This window comes from Microtus ochrogaster, chromosome 5, assembly GCF_000317375.1.
Source record: "Microtus ochrogaster isolate Prairie Vole_2 chromosome 5, MicOch1.0, whole genome shotgun sequence".
NCBI lineage: Eukaryota > Metazoa > Chordata > Mammalia > Rodentia > Cricetidae > Microtus > Microtus ochrogaster.
This window is the reverse complement of record NC_022012.1, coordinates 93,180,716-93,195,050: the sequence shown is the minus strand read 5'-3', so window position 1 is coordinate 93,195,050 and position 14,335 is coordinate 93,180,716. Positions and strand designations below refer to the sequence as shown.

The window sequence follows — 14,335 nt, the reverse complement described above, 5'->3', positions numbered from 1 at the left end:
CCCACCCGGCCCGCGAAGTTTCCCGCTGGCGCGGTTCGAGCCGGCCGTCTGCGGCGCCGCACCTCAGGGCCGCCCGCGCGCTGTTCCCCTGCGGCCGTGCGCTCTCCCTCGGCCTCCTCGAGCTGACGGCTCGGCGCCCTCGGTGCTCCGTCTCCGCCTCCCCGGGCCGCCCGGCTGCGCAGGACACGAGCTGACGCGGCCGCCACCGAGCGAGGGCTTAAGATGGCGCCGCACAAGGAGCAATTTATAAGCGGCGAGGCACCGTGTATCCCGCCGCCGCCGCCACCGCCGGCCGCTCAGCGCGGAGCGTTCCGCCGCGCGAGGACGAGGGGCGGGGCGCGGGCGGGGCGCGGAAAGTAGTCCCCGCCGGCCCGAGACGCTCCGCGCATGCGTCGCCGGGAGGGGCCGGGCGGGGCGGGGCGTCCCGACGCAGCTCCAGTGAAAGCCGAAGGGACGGGCAGAGGGGCCGCCGCTGCGGGTAGGGAGGAGCGCGTTCCTGTTCAATGAGAGTTCGAGACCCGATCCCGGCTGTTCCCCCCCCCCCCCCCCGTTCCGAACGCCTCGGCCCTAGCTGCAACTCAATCCACTGTCTGCAGGACTGTCCATCCCCCTCCCCCACTTCCTGCTGTGCCTCCTGATCCCCGACAGGAATCCCATGGCCCCCACCCCAGGAAGCCATGTAGTTCCCATGAGTGTCTGTTGACAACATCCGACTAGACCAAGCGGTTCAGCAACAAGGTGCTGATTACCAGCCTGAGTCCTCGAAATCCCATCTTACCTGGACCCACTGGGCCGTGAGTGCTTTTCCCCAGGGATTGCAATTTTATTGTATTGTTTGAGAAACTCGCGCCTGTTGCTGATAGGACTTATGAACAACTTCAAATTTTTCAAAACTAATTTTGTATCCTTGGAGAGCACTTTTTCTGAATCATGACAATAGCCTGAAGTTGTGTCTTCTCTTGGAACGGGCCCCGTTGTTGCCTTGCCCTACTGGCGCTCGTCAAAACTGGAGCAGTTGGGGTGGGTTAGCTGTCTCCAGTCTATTATCGTGTGCTTACGTTTCTGCCCAAACAATGGCAACAGTGAAAGTTGCCCCCTGCCTTCTTTCATGCCTGCACTGTAATTAACCAAGTAAACAATAGGCCCTTATATACAGGTACTGGCAGGAAGCCTGCCCATCCGCTGGGCCCGTAGGGCCAGCTTATTTTTTTAAGTGACTCATATTTCTATCTTAAAGATATATCGCGGTAGCTCTGTGAACCACCACCATGAGGGAGCCATTCTGTGAGGACCATTGTCTAGACCTTCCCTCTGTGTCTCTGCTGGGCTTCCCAGAGAATAAACCCTGCTGGCTGGGGCTAACTCAGAGAGATGGGACAGGAAGAGGGATTTTGTTGGAATACCGGTGCTGCCTGCAGCTACCAACCCCTAATTTTAATCGTCAGATGCAGACGTGCAAGTATTTTGTCGACCCGATTAAAGTCTTGCTTTTAAAATTAGGTAACTGACTTCACTGCTGTCAGAGGATTTTTCTCTTTTCTTCTTTTTAGACGCTTGCTTTCTCTGTGTTCCATTTTTTGCTATTAAAAAAAAAGGCACACTATTAAAACCAGTAAGAAATGTCTGTACCATTGAAAGATCTGAAAGATAAAGACACCTTATATTTGTATTCTCTTGCCGGATGACAAAATAAAGCATATAATTCGGGTGTTTTAGTCCCAACCTAGAATTAAAGGCTCAATCGCTATTGATAATTCACAGAGAGCATGTTTGAGAGGAAGGTAGATTGCGCGACAATGCAGAGCGCTGTCTCTCTCATCAAGTGTTATCTGCTGGAGAAATAACCGGCTGACTAGCCTTAAAGCCAGCTAGCTGAATTTTAAAATTTCTCAGGATTTTTGTTCACGTCTCTCATAAAACTGGGCCATATTTTGTACCAAAAAAAGATGAATAACTTCTGTGAAATTAAGACAAATACTGTCATTACACCAGAAAGAAACACATCATCAAAATGCCTAATGAATAAAGAAACCTGTTTGTCTGTGAGTTGATTTGAAAATAAAATAAGTAGCTAAGAAGTAAAGCGGTTTTTTGAAATGAATTGCTAAAACAGTTGACCCCAGGTAACACATTTCACCAAAAAAAAAAAAAAACAAAACACGTGGTTTCTTCTCTCTTACACCCTTTCTTCCAAGAGTCCACCCAATGGGTTTGACAGAAAGTAATTCATTTCAAGAAATGGGGGCAAATACCTGTCTCCAGCTGGTTTAACAGGCTCGGAATTGATTGTCCTGCAGTCCGGCTAAGGGCAGATCAAGCTTTGCCTACACTGAACATGAGCCTAGAACACACTCACTAAAACACAAACACACACACCGCTTGTATTTGCAGTTTGGGCAGAAATATTAATAAGGCAGCACTGGTTCTTCTGCCTTTTGAATACTTAACTCTATCCAATCCATTATTTCAGCGTTTACTGAACACCTAAACAATGACCCCTTTTGAGGACAGCCAGCTTCTTTTGATTAACGCCTTCGTTTAAAGTCAAACCATAATTGTGAGTAAACTCTACTTGACAATAGGCAGAAATGATGGGAAAACAAACTGAAATTAGGGTGTGGTCCATGTTGGATCCCATCCCAGTTCCCCCGGGAAGGAAGAATCCTTTCCCAGCAGAAATAGAGCAATCTTCCGTGCATTTAGAACAGCCAAAATTGATTCTCTAAGAATCAAATTGTTAAAAATAATTTCTTTATGATAACAAGGAAACACCAGGCAAAAATACCACAATCGGCTTCTGGTTCTACATTTGTCAAGCGGGCTATTTATGGACCCAGACTTTTGATTTGTAAAACATCGTGCCGGGGGTGTGCCATCCTTTTGTTAATTTCCAGCTGAACAGGCTAAGCAGTTGTAAATGCCTCTTGTGAGACTGTGTGTCACTTACTCTCCCACACAGAAGCCGTCTAGTGACCCACTGGGCAGATTCCGCAGAGAGCCGCCGTGGAAAGCTTGCAGCGCTCGCACAACCACAGAGCAAAGCGGGATCCGAAAGGTGGCAGGAGGCGGTGGCCATGGAGGCGGCCGTGGCCTGGTCCTTTAGTTACGCTGGCTCCATCCTTCACGCTTGAAGTTGCGTGTTCTCCGGGCCTTCCTCGGTTTACCGTTCTCAAGAAGTGTTTTAGTGGCTACCTTACAAAGCGTGATGAGGAAGCCATGGAGACTCATCGTGACAGGCAGAGGATATGGAGGTAGATGTTTCTTACCATTTCCCAGAACTAACAGAAACCGTGGTGATACTAAGAAAGCATGCTTTGACATACCTACCCCTCAATGACCACATGCGTACAAAAATACATACGCACATACACATACATACACACATACACACACACACACACACACACACACACACACAATCTCTTTATTAAAAAAAATTCAAAATGGTTGCAGGTATTTCATTCACAAGAAGGTTAAAGGCGTTTCCCACCGAAAGGAGGATTAACTTACCGGAGGATTCTGGGACTGCAGATGTGCACTGCGGCAAAATCCTAAATTCGTCGAAAAAAATCATTTCTGGACTCCAGCTGCTAAAAATAATAAAATCATAGCAAATCATGAAGGAGATGAAAACAAGCCATTTTCACACCCCAAAGTGTTTGGGTTTGGGAAGGGTGGGTTCTTTTCTTTTAAATGATGTCTTAAACAAAGCAAATTTTAAAATGGCTTTTCTTTTCCAGAGCACGCAGCGCCATGAAATCGATAATATTTGATCTTTCGGTTAGTAGGCATCATGGTGAGCTATAGCAGGGGCTGCAGACAGCAGACGTGTTCTTGTCAGCTAAAAAATTTCATATTGTTTTTGCATCCATTGAGACCTAGAGAAGGGGACAGCACCCTGGTTTTTGTTTAGCTTGCACCAGGCTGTGGGGGGGTGACGCGAACCCTCATTTTATCGACATAGACATGTCTATTGCTTTATATATATTAAAAACAGGGGGTCTTACTGGATCTTAAACAAAAAATTATGTAAAAGGAGTGGCTGGTGTGATTATAATCCCATCATGCAGGGTCCACCGTTCCCATTTAGTGAAATTTCGCAGAGGGCAACTTCTTAAGACACCCCCGCTGTGCTGAATGAAAGGCATGAACCAACCAAAGACAGAATTCATCTGTGTTTATATTTTACAAACAATGGGACACCCACTCTTTGTATGGCTTTCCTCTCCCCCACCTTATTATTTCTTGAAAACTGCTGCATCTTCCCCCGCCCCTCGCAAGCACTCACCTCCCCAGCACTGCAGCCCGTCCTGTCTTGCTGGTCCTTCCTCTTCCTATCCGCTTTCACAAATTCTGCTCGCGCCATCTTTGTGTGGGGGGCGATGCTCTGCTAACTTCACTCAGCCATGCTCTCACAAATCCGTTCAGAGATAGAAAATTACAGTGTGCTTTGGGGGCTTAATTTGCCTGATTTTCTTCCCGTCTTCCTTCTGACATTGAAAAAATGGAAATGACAAGAGGAAGCCCCCCCCAAGAGATATTTCTATTCTTTCCATAACCTGTTGTATACAGTGGTGGTAAAAATTATTATTAACATAATAGCAACAGCTGCAGCCTAAATAGAAGCTATGAGATAATTAATGTGCTACAACAAATTAATTTGGTGCAGGTGTTTCTGTTGTGAGCTGGGTAACCCAGGCCATATAAAGTCTAAATACGGCGACCATCCCTGCCATGAAAACAAAATGTAGAACAAAACGTCCTGTCCGACAAATGTGGCTATTATTTTAAATAAAGAAAAAAAATCCTCCCCAACTCAACTCAGTGGTTTAGTTACAGAGGATACAGTGTCCTGTGTTTTGTGTGTGTGTGTGTGTGTGTGTGTGTGTGTGTGTGTGTACCACAGTCCAGGGTATGGCATGTTTAAACGTATGGAGGTTTTATGCTGTCACGGTCAGAAGACATATGGACCAGGCATAGTTTTTTTTTTTTAATTGAAGACAGACTGTCATATTGAAGAGCTCCATTAGTTTAACAACAACAATTATGTGTAGTCGAGGAGAAAACAAGCGTTGAGTAGTTCCTTATCTGAAGGAACACCTTACAGACAGTGCTCACCTGCTTCCGAGGAGACATGTTAACAGGGTGACCCTCTCCACTGACGTGGCCCTCCCCTGCCATCCAGGTGAGTGTTTCAGGGACAGCTGCTGCTGGCTAGACCAGGAGAATGTTCCAGAAGCCTCATATCTGGGTAGCACCAGCAGGGACCTGGAGAAAGTCATGATGCTATGAGCAAGTATTTGCTTTCTGTTTTATATCATTCAGCAAAAATAACACAGAGGGGCGTACTGATTGATTTTTTTTTAATTACTTGGCTAAAAAAATTTACTTAAAAATATAGTTATTTCTGATTTTTCTCCCAGTAATGCTACAGTTCACATGTCGATCTTAATTTGTTTGTTAAAAAGCAACACACACACACACACACACACACAACCATGGTCAAAGTTTGAAAGTTTTTATTCATTGAATTTTACTGTATTGGATGACTTTTACCATTAATTGTAAGCCTTCAGTGGAAAAAGTTGATTTCTTATAGAATCCATACATTTTAATATTTTGGTACACTTTTGCAGAAATTTTAGCTCTAAAAGATTCCAAAATTATCCAGACAACACTATTCCGCAAACACACATGAGGAGCACTGAATTAGTATATTATTTCTTTAAAGTCTGTCTTATTTCTAATGCTCTATCTGAGCCACCCGCCTCCTACACAGAAGTATTGAGTGTTTACCTTGCAATCGTCGCCTTATTCCCTCCTTTGTTTTTATCAAAGCCCTTTTCTTCATGGTCTCTGTTGCAGTATACTCAGATTTCAAATTTACAAATCTATAATTTGTATTAGGGAATGGTAGAGAGATTTAAAAAACAAAAACAAAGACCATGGCAGTTTTCTTTTTTAGAGGAGAAGGAAATAGCCGATTCTTTGAGAGCCATAAGGGAAGCTGACAGGATGAAAGCATCATGTCTGCTGGGATTTCCCTGGGATTTCTACACTAGCCAACCCAGGACAAGGCTCTGGAACCATGGAAGTGGTTTGATTATGAAATCTCTGTGGGGAAACACAAAAATGCTTTCATTTTTGTTGCCGAGAGGAATTGCCTACAGTAAACCTTTCTCCTTCCACTGTGAGTTCCTTGAGAAACTGAAGCCTATAGAGTGCTTGCCCCTCATTCCTCTTTATAGCCATCCAAACCCCGCCCCAACAACCCTGCCTCTTCAGAGTTCCTTTCGGAAGAGGACTCTGTATGGGTTTGAAACAATGTTTCTAGAATGATGGTTACTGTGAGTCGATTTGTTTCTGGGTGGCTTGTTACATGGGAAAAGCAAACAGAGCTAACATGCCTTGATTGTTGGCTTGTTCATGACAATCACAGCATACTATAGCTTTCTCCAGAGTGTGCATTAAAATTTCTAAATATTTTTAATTTTACAATATACCTAGTAATCTTATATATGTACTCCTTGAATGTATATTTATTTGAACTGCACCAGTTTACTGCTGTCAATACTTAGATTAAATATCAATGAAGCTGAACTCATTTTAAGATTAAGAACAAGTACAGCCATTATATTTTATCTCTGCATCCCCGCTACTTGTGCACATGTTTCGGATTCCATTTGCTCCACTCACCCATTGTTATAGAGCTCTGGAATCATTTACATAATCTGTTAAGCCAACCTTTTACCCATTCACAACCTGTGTAATTTGCGGCTTGATTTATTGTCATTGCTGATCTCTGTGAGCCTTTTAGAAACTCCCACCTTGATCCTTTCTTCTGGCAGATTCAAATGAACCTCTATCGATAAAGATTTCCACTCATGCTTTCCAACGTAACTAGAATATACACCACACACACACACCGTGTAAACAGTACACACAGGCTCCTGCAGCACCAAGTTTTCTTGATATGTTTAACTCTTTTGTGTGTATCTGTAAATATCCTGTCTTTTCCATCCTTACTAATTGAACAATAAGAACAACGGATGTCTTTTACTGTCAAAAGATTCTGAAATATCTTGTTTCCGAAGAGTGGCCTTTGGGGGCTAGAAAGGCAGTGCCACAGTTAAAAACACTTACAACTCTTCCAGAGGACTGGGGTTTAGTTCTTAGCATCTACCTCAGGGGGCTCACAAGTGCCTGTAAGGTAAGCTCCAGGGTATCCAGTGCCCTCTTCTGGTCTCTGTGGGCACAACACTTATGTGCACATACCAGCAAGCATGCACATTCTAAAAAAGAAGAATGTTTGCCTTTGGTAGCTGGAAAGATAGCTCAGTTGGTAAACTGTTTGCTGTACAAGAATGAGGACATGGGTTCAATCCCCAGAACCCACATAACTAAGTCAGGCATGGTAAACACACTTATAATCCCAGCATTGAAGAGAGAGCAGTTCCTGGGGCAGATTAATGATGGGGTTCACAGCTACCCTAGCCTAGATGGTGAGGTCAAGGTCATGTCTCCAAAACAAGACTTACCTGTCTGTCTGTCTGTCCATCCATCCATCATCTATCTATCTATCTATCTATCTATCTATCTATCTATCTATCTATCTATCCATCCATCCATCCATCATCTATCTATCTATCTATCTATCTATCTATCTATCTATCTATCTATCTATCTATCTATCCATCCACCACCTATCTCTCATCAATCTACCTACCCACCTACCACCTACCTGGCTACCTATCTGTCTATCCAAATATGTGGAGAATTTCCCAAAAGTTCCTATATAGGGCTGGGATGCAGCTCAGTGGCAGAATACATGCTTAGCATGTACAAGGCCCTGGATTCAATTACATGAAGCAGAAACCATAGACAGCAGGAGAGAAGAATCTGAACGGGGCTCTCAAATGACCAGTTCATACTAGGTACCCACAGCTAACTCATTTTCATCAGCAATGCCTGAGTGTCTAGTCTCCAATAGTCTCATCAAGGGAGGGCATATGACAGATACTACTGTGTCCCATCCACACCCTAGACAAACACACTCTGCTATAACCAAGTGTGACTGCCCAGAACTTCATTCTGACTTCTAGAAGCAGGTTTGGCGTGCGTGTGTGTGGTTGGTGAGGGGAGATGGGTAGGCAGAAGTGCCTGAGGGTTAAGTTCCTATGTGCACCACCCACCAGTCATGGGAAGGGACTTGGTGGGCGAGTGCCATTGTTTTCTTACTTGGAAAATTCTGAAGCGCACCCCATGCTGTCTCCCTCGGTCCATATCCAAGCTCTACAAGCCCATGATGGGTGCTGGCGGGTAGCATAGCCTGTCTTCGCTTCTCTTTTTCTCTGCTCTTCATTCTTCTACTGGTTTTCCTTCGATCAGGGAGGACCCAGTGGGACAGCGTCTCATCAAACTTTTACAGTTTTGAAGGTGATCCTTTGCAATCTGAATTTACATTTCTCTTTTTGAGTATGTTTTCCCATATCTGAATATTTTTCACTATGCTGCCTTGGCTGTATATTTTGCCTCTTGGTCTCGTCAATTCTTATAAAATCTCAACACTAGAAATACTTGGTCCATGTCTGTAATATTTGATTTATTTTGTAATATTTGGTCTACTATGTATGTTTAGTCTGTCTGTAATAATTATGATTTTTTTCTATTTGTGAAGTTTGTTTGTATCTTGTTTGACTTTATTTTCTTTACTTTTTCTTATTTCCCCTGCTCCCTTTTTGGCCATTTGGGAGATTTTATATTTGTTCATTAATTTATCATTTGTTCACTTAGTTCGTTCTGACTATTGAACCCAGGGCCCCATGCAATAGGCAACTACTTTCCTAGTCTAAGGTTTTATTTATTTATTTATTTATTTATTTATTTATTTATTTATTTTTGGTTTTTCGAGACAGGGTTTCTCTGTGGTTTTGGAGCCTGTCCTGGAACTAGCTCTTGTAGACCAGGCTGCCCTCAAACTCACAAAGATCCGCCTGTCTCTGCCTCCCAAGTGCTGGGATTAAAGGCGTGCGCCACCACCGCCCAGCTAAGGTTTTATTTTTATGTGCACATATTAATGAGCCTTTCTTTTCATCTCTCCCGCCTCTTACGTCACAGTCAGGAGCACTTTACGTGGGTGGCTGGATGGCTGAGCAGGTACAGGTGCTTGCTGCCAAACCTGACGACCTGAGTTCGATTCCTGGGACCCACATGGACGAAGGAGAGAACGGGTGCCCCCAGGCTGCCCTCTGACCTTCACTTACACGCCTTAGTGTGTGCACATCAACCTACCAATCCAAAAATATCATTCTAAAAATGCAAAGAGAAGCCTTTTCCTACACTCCAAGAATAAGAAGGACTCAGTGTTTCAGAATACCATATGTATTTTAAATTTTTATCTTTATTAGGAATTTAGCCTAAGAGAGGTTCCCAAACTCCCATTTACTATAGGAATATGGTCTATTGTCTGCTTCCAGAACCATCCATCATTATGAAAGTAACCTTAGATTAATTTGTGTCTGATGTTATGCTGGCCACCTAAACCTACTTCCTATTTCTTCTTGCAAATGACTGCAAGTATTTCCTCTTCACCCAGCCTCTACTTCCCGTGTAGCAGAGAAACTTCTCCATCCTCTCTACCTGCAGTTGCCTTGAGATATCATTTGACTTTCTCAAGTTCACACATCCCCCAGTTCTCTCTGTATTGTTCTGTTCAGCAGCGTTGTGCACTCTTTCTCTATGTCTTTGGACATCACCAGCTCCTAAAATAGCAATGTTTCTTTTTTTATTTTAAGCTAAAAACTAACAAAACACATCAAGAGGGTTCCTAATTTAGTAGTTCTTAGAAATCTGATTTCTACAGCTCATCACACTGCCATTTACATTTTAGGTCTATTTTGTCTTAACAACTGTTTATTCAGAAAAAGAGAAGGGTGGAGAAGAGGAGGAGGGAGGGTTGGAGGGAGGGGGCATGGCTTTTACTTCTTAGATGGTGTAAAATGCCCAAGAACTTAATTAAACTTGTTTTCACCAAACTAGACTAACCAGAAGAATTAAACCAACTTTAAAAAAATGGATTGCTAGCTATCTGTGTGACCATTGTCTTAGTCAGGGTTTCTATTGCTGTGAAGAGACACCAATGGCCATGGCAACTGTTATAAGGAAAACATTTAACTGAGGTGGCGGCTTCCAGTTCAGAAGTTCCGTCGTTGTCATCACGTTGTGGAGGATGGCAGCATGCAGGCAGACATGCTGCTGGCTACGTCTTGATCAGAAAGCAACAGGAAGTCGAGCATCTCACTGGGAGTAGCTTGAGCATAGGAGACCTCAAAGCCCACCCACACAGTGACACACTTCCTCCAAGAAGGCCACACCTACTCCAACAAAGTCACACCTCCTAACAGTGCCTCCCCTTTGGGAGCCACTTTCCCTCAAACCACCCCATCCTCCAATAACATTTCTTAGGCTCATGTGCTGTTTTACACCACCCCAAGCCCAGATGAGGCTGCTGCTGACCTTGTCCAGATGAGGGAACCATTCTTAGGCAAAGGACACTTCCTGATCTTTGGCCTTCTCCAAAGAGCCAGAGTCTCCTCTCAGAACGAAAGAACAAAGCTTGCCTCATTCTGTACATCTGGTTAGCTGTCTTACCCTTGAACATGAGCCAAGGGAGGCAGCCATAGTCCTCTCTCTCATGGGCCTTGGAGCTCCATCTGCCTTGTCTTGAACAGTACACTGGACACTCTGTGTACCTATCTCTGCTCACCTGCGCTGGAAACAAACTGTGATGGCTGATACCACCCACTCGATGGGATCCAGATTTATCTAAGAGACAAACATCTGGGCAAGTCTGCAAAGGGAGTTTCCAGACTGCATTGAGGTACAAAGACCCCCTGAAATGTGGACAGCACTCGTCCATGGACTGGGGTGCTGACTCAAAAGGAGGAAGCTAGCGAGTGTCAGCACTCACCTCTCTCTTCTTCCTGCCTGGGTGCAATGTGACCTGCTGCCCAGTGCTTCCCCATCATGGCGGACCGTGCCTGTGAGCTAAAATAAATCTTCCCTTCCTTAATTTGATTCTGTCAAGTATTTTGCCACAGCACCAAGCAAAATGATTAATACAATAACATTTTTGCCTGTTAGGACCACAAAGCTGCAGATTCCCTGGGTAGTTAGCAACCTTCACAGCTTTTTCTTATATGAAACCAGGAAAAGAAAACCCAGTGGCAAAATGCCATCCCCTAATCCGTCTACAAGTTTCTGGTCTCTGTGGAAACTTCTGTCATCATCACCACCCACCTGCTCATCAGAATATCTCTCCCCAGTGTCCCAGGCTATGGGATTATAAGGCAGCCGTTATAATAGTTATAATAAAGGTGACAGTGACAGATATCCAGGAAGTGGGCCTGTAAAGGGAGGGAAGGAGGGAGGGAAGGAGGAAGGGAGGGAGGGAGGCACGGAGGGAGGGATGGATGGAGGGAGGGAGGCACATCAGATGGACTGGGCTGCTAATGAGCACGCAGAGGGCTTTTCTTGCTTATGGGTGAGAAAGAAGGGAGTCTATTTGAAGATGAGGCCATCACAGAGTCTCCTAATGTGGCCGGTGCCACGTTCAGAGAATGCCTTGTTCTTATGCTCCGGGAGATATAGGTGCTCCGAGAGGTGTTAGCTGGACACACCTGCTTCGGTAAGACCACAGGCTAGACCACAGGCTAGCCAAGACTCTTAATATTGGAGTGACGCACAGGGCAATTACATTTAATTGATTTAATTGCCTTGAGTTTCATGGATAAGGTTTTCTGACCTCCCTGCTTCGGTTGAAAGAGTAAACATCCCAAGTATTGTTGTTAATTCATTTCTAAAGGATTTCCAGCATTCAGAGTGCCTCTTGAAGTCTCTTTTCCTAAGAGGTAGGGATCTTCTATGGAGGAAGAGAGAGACAGAGAGAGAGAGAGACAGACAGAGACAGACAGACAGACAGACAGAGCGCACACATGCATATGTGTGTGTATGTGTCCATGCACACGAAGGCCAGAGGTCAAGTTCAGGGGATGTTCCTCAGGAACTGTCCACCTTGTTTGCAGATACAAGGTCTCTCACTGGCCTGGAGCACCAAGCAGGCTAAGCTTGCTGAGCATGGAGCCCCCTGTGCTGTCTCTATCTCTCCCAAGCTGGGATTGCAAGCATGAGCTGCCATGCTGGCCCCTCTGGCCTGAGTTCAGAGTATTGTCCTGGCAAGAGAAGCACCACCCCAGTCCTTCCACAGAATCTCTGATACAGGTGTGAATTCGGCTCACTCAGGACTCTGCAACCCTGACAACTGTGTAAAGAATGCCCCGCCTCTCTACCTTGACTCTGGGTATGTGGCCCTCAGCAGGGAGACACCTGCCATTATTCCTTGGAATCCTGAAAGGAAATCAAGCCGCAATCTTGCCTCAGGTGCTTAACGTGGCTGTGGAATTCCCCTAGGCCTGTGCCCAGGACTGAATCATCAGCCTTTCCCTTCCTTTTCTACGACAAATGTGGTTGTTCCTGAAGCCTGGCAGTAGAAAGGCAGAGATGCTTCGGGTATGGTAGATCGTAGCAGGCTTTCTGGAAGAAACTTGTAAGAGGGATAAGAAGGAAGGTTCCCATCCTTACCTAGTGTTTGTTGAGAAGCCAGAATCTGTAGGGAAATGAGGAAGGATTGTTGGTATGGGGTTTCTGTGGCAGGATGGGAAAACAACACAGCCAGACTGGTGTCCCCTAAGCTGCAGGCTTTAAAATAACAACGACAGGGGAAATGAGCTCTGCCTCAATGAAGCTGGGTTTGGGTTTTTGGTTTCTGGACACAGGGTCTCTCTATAGCCATAGCTGGCCTGGTACTTTCTATGTAGATCAGGCTGTCCTGGAACTCACAGAGATTCTCCTGTCTCTGCCACCCAAGTGCTGGGATCAAAGGCGTGTGCCACCACCCCTGGCTCTCAAGGAAGCTGCTATGAAATTATGCACCTGTTTTCTTGTGAACAGCCCTCTCCTCTTGAGTCACTCCAGGATGTACCTCCTGATAGGCGCCCCGAAAGGGCAGCATGTTTTACCTGTGACTAGGTGCAGGTAGGTGTCAGAAGCCACAAGCGGAACCTGGGGGAAGTTAGTTGGCTTTAGCTGCCCTCACAGTTCATTTTGAGGCACAGTCTCATTTACCCCAGGCTCACTTTGAACTTGATGCATGGCCAATGAGGATTTGAACTTCTGATCTTCCTGCCTCTAGCTCCCAATGAGGGTACCACAGACTGCACTGCTGTACTCTGGTGCAGGGGAGGAAATGCAGGGCCTCGAGCATGCTAGGTGAACACTCCACCAGCCCAGCCACACTGCAGCTCGGCTCTTACAAACTGTGATTTGTTCAGCATGGAAAAGGAATCTGGTTTTTACCTTACATGCTGGCAGTCGTCTATCAACTTCTTCTTTAAACCTCTGTTTACGATTATTTGTATGTGGCGGTCAGAGGACAAGCCGTGGGACTAGGTTGGTTGTCCAGGCTGCCAGCCTTGGCAGCCAGCACCTTCACCCTTAAAACCCTCTCGCTGGCCCCTGATGTTACTTTTTAAAGTGTTAAGGGGATGGATGACAGCTCAGAATCGCTGACCTTACTTACAGGCCTCACCTCCGTCCGCTGGCGTGTACTGACTGGAAGGAGCCACCACATTCCCGGGAGAGCTCTGGGGCTCCTTCTTCAGCATTTTATCAGGACTTCCAAGGGAAAGTTTGAACCTGGGGCACAAGTCGGACCAGGGCTTAGATGACCAATACTGTTGCGTGATCCCTCCCTGACTTTGGTGTCCTGCTAACAGAACCAGCATCTTCTTTCCTTCCTTTACACATTGTTCCCCATCTGCTGGAATCCATTTTGATCACTTGTCCAGATACCCAGCAGTGCCTGGGAATGTATTGCCACCTACATGGGATTGGTTCTTAATTGGTGATGGGGGAGGAGATGACACAAACCTTGGGCTCTCTGGACTCAAACTCTGAGGTTTCAGTCACCCTCTAGAGGCTCCTGTGGGTGGAGGCTGAAGTCACTTTCCAGGTGACACACCCTTCCTGGGCTCCCAGCTTCCCTGTCTTACTGCTTTTGTTTCCTCCCAGATCTCCTTGGCAGCACCTCTTCCATTAATCACAGGCACGCTGGGCCAACCTTTATCTTAGAGTCGGCTTTTAGAGAACTTAAGACCACAGTCAACACGAACCGGCCAATCCTTGTGCTCCTGTGGTCAGCAGGCCCAGACATGAAGAGGGTGTGACTGGTTGGTGCAGCCAGGACTGCTGTGGGAATCTGGGCAGGCCTTGCTTTCTG

At 45.7% G+C, this 14,335-nt stretch overlaps 1 protein-coding gene and 1 long non-coding RNA gene across 3 annotated transcripts in view; both read right to left on the bottom strand.

Moving 5' to 3' along the window:
• Positions 1-252, bottom strand: part of Ctnnb1 (catenin beta 1) — a 29,063-nt gene extending 28,811 nt beyond the window's left edge. For both annotated transcript variants that reach the window (XM_005348120.2, XM_013346532.2), the window contains exon 1: positions 63-252. The gene's annotated coding sequence lies outside the window, so the exon portion shown is untranslated. The remainder of the gene's footprint in view (positions 1-62) is intronic.
• Positions 253-2,785: 2,533 nt separating this feature from the next.
• On the bottom strand, positions 2,786-4,487 carry LOC113456088. Its single transcript, XR_003376961.1, has 3 exons — positions 4,289-4,487; positions 3,511-3,590; positions 2,786-3,192 (listed from the first exon to the last, which is right to left on the bottom strand). It is a non-coding gene; the product is annotated as an uncharacterized LOC113456088 (long non-coding RNA).
• Positions 4,488-14,335: the final 9,848 nt, after the last annotated feature.